We start from the raw sequence: 4,986 nt of genomic DNA on the forward strand, positions 1-4,986 counted from the left end.
TCTGTCAATTTTATGTGCTTTTTTTTTTATCTTTCTTTCCCTTCTCTCCATTTCTCTATTTGTTTAATCCATGTTTCCCTCTGTCTGGTGTTTTCTTTTTCTTTATTTCTTTCTGTTTCTCTCTTTCTTACTTTCTTCATCTGTTTCCTCTTGTGATTTTTATTTCTCTCTCTCTCTCTCTCTCTCTCTCTCTCTCTCTCTCTCTCTCTCTCTCTCTCTCTCTCTCTCTCTCTCTCTCTCTCTCTCTCTCTCTCTCTCTCTCTCTCTCTTTTTTTTCTATGGTGGTCTATCTATATAATATGGGTGGCGTTACCTAAGCTGTTTTCTTCCCGTTCAAAACACGTACTGTAATATTATAACTCCTCCTCCTCCTCCTCCTTCTCCTCCTCCTCCTCCTCCTCCGTCACTTATCCGCTGTAAGAATCAGGGAATTAATGTTTCTTGCGGTGGCCGTGAAAGGAAGGAGGAGGAGGAGGAGGAGGACGAGGAAAAGGAGGAAGAGGAAGAGGTGTGAGGAGAGCCAATAAATCGGAGATATTGGGAGAGGTGATGTGAGAGAGAGAGAGAGATTCTCATATAATAATAATAATAATAATAATAATAATAATAATAATAATAATAATAATAATAATAATAATGATAATACGCACCCACCCTCGCTCCCCCTCCTCACCGCGCTGGTCTAATTAATACATCGCCTTTGCCTCCGTAGAGTTTCATAATCCTTCATGTAACGTCAAATTAACGGTGTTTGGGTGCCGATTTTGGGACCAGTTTTCGCTGTTATTTATTTATCTATTTATTTATTTACTTATTGACGTGGGTTTTGTTGTTGTGGTTGTCGTGGTGGTGGTGATGGTTGTGGTGGTGGTGGTGGTGGTGATAATGTTGATATATTTTTTGTGTTTGTGTTTCTGTAGTAGTAGTAGTAGTAGTAGTAGTAGTAGTAGCAGTAGTAGTAGTAGTAGTAGTAGTAGTAGTTGCAGTAGTAGCAGTAGAAGTAGTGGTAGTGGTGATGGTAGTAGCAGTAGTAGTAGTAGTAGTAGTAGTAGTAACAACAGTAGTAGATGGAGTAGAAGTAATAGTTGTTGTCGTCGTTTTTCTTATTCTTTTCAGTTATCAGTAATATTATGACCACACACACACACACACACGCTTTTACAATCATCACTATCATCACCATCATCATCATCATCATCATTATTTTTCAAACACTCATTATTCGCATTCCTCCTCTTCCTTTCCTTCTCACCTCCCTGCACTGTGTCACTTAAACTTTTTTTTCTCACTCCTATAAACGTTTGTTCCTCAAGTCCACAATACGAAAAATGGTCGATTGAAAAACAAACTCATTTAGCATCTTCAACTCCTCCACACAGACAAAAAAAAAAAACACGCACTTTCGTATCTTCGCCAAAAAATATACACACCAAACTTTCATTACTCAACCATTTCCTTTAAGTTCACAATACGAAAAAATAAACAATGTAGAATAACACGGATTACGTATTTTCATCTCCCTCCAAAAACACGCACTTTCGTATCTTCGCCAAAAAATATGTACACCAAATTTTCATTACTCAACCAATTCCTTTTAGTTCACAATACGAAAAAATAAATAATGTAAACTTACACGGATTACGTATTTTCATCTCCCTCCAAAAACACGCACTTTCGCATCTTCTCAAAAAAAAAAACATTCACACCAAAGTTTAATTATTCAACCAATTTTCTTGAAGTGCATAATAAGAAAAAAAAATCGATTAAAATTACATGCACCTCGTATCTCCATCTCCTCCCTAAAAACTAAAAACACACGTTCTTTCTTATCTTCGCCAGAACCTCCCCCACCAACCTTTCATTAATATCCAAATTTTCTCAAAGTTCACAATACGAAAAAAAAACAGGTAATTAAAAAAAAACACGCATTTCTCATCCTTGACCAAAATATAAAAACACACAGTAGTATTTTTTTAAAGTTCACAATACGAAATAAAATAAAAAGCAAAACCAGACATTTCTTTAAACAACAAAAAAATATCTTCATCAAAACCAATTTCTTTCTTAAACTTAAATCCACCATAAAACAAAGAAAAAACAACAACTACGAGTCACTCACTTCTAACACACACACACACAAAAAAAAAAAAACACAATTGGGTCTGTCACGAGTTTTAAATTAGTGTATATGGGATGAAGTGGAGGCAGAAGGGAGAGGAGGAGGAGGAGGAGGAGGAGGAAAAAGAAGAGGGTAGAAGTGACAAGGTGGAAGGGTATGGGAATGAAGGAAGGAAGGAGGAAAGGAAGGAGGGAGGGAGGAAGGGATATACAGGTAAAAATGATCACCTGAATTACTCGTTATAAAATCATGATGTATAGGAAAAGAAGATAGAGAAGAGGGTATAGGGAAAAGGGTATAGGAAAGGGAAGGGAGACAGGTAGGAAGGTAAGGAAGGTCACCTGTGAAACACTCGTGGCAGAGGCAAGGACGGAGCAGCGCGCAAATCCTTCCTTTCTCCGTGACGGCCCGCGGCACACTGAGTTCTGGCTGGCGCTGGCTGGCTAGTGCTGGTGCTGGAGTGTGTGTGTGTGTGTGTGTGTGTGTGTGTGTGTGTGTGTGATAATACTAATGGCAATACTTAGATTAGCATTATTTTCCTCCTCCTCGTCTCACTAATCTCTTAATTATCTCGTTATTTGTCCATTTGCTTCATATTATCACATTATCTTCTCTCTCTCTCTCTCTCTCTCTCTCTCTCTCTCTCTCTCTCTCTCTCTCTCTCTCTCTCTCTCTCTCTCTCTCTCTCTCTCTCTCTCTCTCTCTCTCTCTCTCTCTCTCTCTCTCTCTCTCTCTCTCTCTCTCTCTCTCTCTCTCCTTTGTCATTTTCTCTGCTATCCTCTCCTCTCCTTTCTTCTTCCTCTCCTCTCCTTCTCATTTTCTTGCTCTCCTTCTTTTCCCTCTCTATCCTCTCCTCTCCTTTCTTTGTTGTTCTTTCTTCCTTCCCTCTCTCTCTTCTCCTTTCCTTTCTTCTCTCGCTAATCTTCTCTCTGCTTTTCTTCTTTTCCCTTTTCTCTTCCCTTCTCTCTCTCATGCCCTCCCTATTATTCTCTTTCATCTTCTCACTTCTCTCCTTCCTTCTCTCCTTCCTTTCCTTTCTTTCTTTTTCCCATATCATGTTGTTCTTCTCCCTTCTCTTCTTCCTTCTCCCTCTCGTCTTCCTATTCTCCTTATCCCTTCTCTTTATTCTTCTCTCTCTCATCTCCTTTCTCTTTTCCTTCTTCTCATCCTCTCCTTTTTTTTGGTCTCATCTTCTCCTCCTCCCCTCCTTTCCCTTCTTTTTCTCTCCTCTTCTTTCTCTCTTTCCTCCTCCCACGTCCTTCTTCCTTCTTCTCCTTCTTTCCCTCTTCTCCTCTCCTTTTTTCTCTCCGCCGAGATTCCTTCCCTTCCTCCCTCGCTTCCCTCACCAATCCTTCTTTCTCTCCATTTTCCCTTCATCTTCCCTCCTCCTTTCCTACCTTACTTCCTCCAACCGTTCTTCTTCTCTCCCTCCTTCCCTCCTTCCCACCTCCCTCTATTAACTATCTCCTTCATCTCCTTCACCTCCTTCACCTCTTCCTCCTCCTCCTCCTCCTCATATTTCTCCTCCTTCCCTTCCTTTCTTTTTTTTTCGCTTTTCACTTCTTACATAAAACACTTTTTTTTCCGTAGACTTTTTCTTTTACTAATGTCGAAACAATAAAGGAGTCAAACACACACACACACACACACACACACACACACACACACACACACACACACACACACACACACACACACACACACACACACACCGACGTCTATCTGTTTATTTGTCTGTGTCTGTTTGTCTGTCTCTCTCTCTCTCTCTCTCTCTCTCTCTCTCTCTCTCTCTCTCTCTCTCTCTCTCTCTCTCTCTCTCTCTCTCTCTCTCTCTCTCTCTCTCTCTCTCTCTCTCTCTCTCTCTCTCTCTTCATCTATCTATCTATCTATCTATCTATCTATCTACCTGTCTATCTATCTATCTGTCTACCTGTCCCCCTCCCTCTACCTGGAATGCTAATTGGGCAGGTAGTCTGTCAGTCAATGAGGCAGAAAGGAACTAATTAGTCTTCGTATTTTTCCCTCTTAATCAATATTCTCCCCAAATATTTGTTCCCTAACTCATTATTTCCGTTCGCTGTGATTTCCCTTACCCGCGGCTTTGTGTTGGTACGCCGAGCTGGGGTCGCAGTACAGTGGCTCATGTTAATACTGTCCCATAATACTATATAACACAACCTCTACCAAAGCCTTATACCGTATGAGTGTATTAGGTACGGATTTTCAGAGGCTTTCGGCTCTCACAACAACTATTACCTATGTTGCAGAAGCCTTGCCAAACTATCACTAGGCTCATAAAACTACTCATGGAGATACTAACACAACAAAAGCTTAACCAGTGTGTATAAAATTATGTAAGACCTGTATTCTGAGACGCTTTCTGCTCTCTCTGCTTTCTGCTATCTATTTCCCAAGGCCACAAGGGAGGTTAGTCGGGTTCTCATGAGTAGTGCTTTTCACTTTCATGGTGCAACAGAAAAAGCCTTGTCAAGCAATCACAAGGCACATGAAACTACCCCCCATGGAAATACTACTAACACAACCTCTACCAAAGCTTTATCGAATGTGGGTGTGCAATCCCCGAGGGTTTGAGAGTATTGGTTTTCTGTTGCGTGTTGTGATAAGTGTTCTGGGTGACTAGAGAAGACAGAAGAAGAAATATTTACAAGTGAGAAACAAGTGAAGCCATGAATACACAAGCAGAAAGAAAGATAGATAGATGGATAGATAGAGACAGAGACAGAAAGAGTGAGAGAGAGGAACGAGGTGTAGAGAAATGTGAGCAAGAAAGAAAAAAAAAGTGAGGAGCGGATGTGTGTGTGTGGAGAAATATGAGGAGGAAGGGAGAGAAAATGAGGACGTATGGG

General features: G+C 40.6%; 1 protein-coding gene across 2 annotated transcripts in view; it reads right to left on the reverse strand.

The window, feature by feature from the left end:
• Nucleotides 1–2,534, reverse strand: part of LOC127009470 (Kv channel-interacting protein 4-like) — a 201,211-nt gene extending 198,677 nt beyond the window's left edge. For both annotated transcript variants that reach the window (XM_050882565.1, XM_050882564.1), the window contains exon 1: nt 2,461–2,534. The gene's annotated coding sequence lies outside the window, so the exon portion shown is untranslated. The remainder of the gene's footprint in view (nt 1–2,460) is intronic.
• Between the last annotated feature and the right edge of the window lie 2,452 nt (nt 2,535–4,986).

The sequence above is a fragment of the Eriocheir sinensis genome, chromosome 41, assembly GCF_024679095.1.
Source record: "Eriocheir sinensis breed Jianghai 21 chromosome 41, ASM2467909v1, whole genome shotgun sequence".
Taxonomy (NCBI): Eukaryota; Metazoa; Arthropoda; class Malacostraca; order Decapoda; family Varunidae; genus Eriocheir; species Eriocheir sinensis.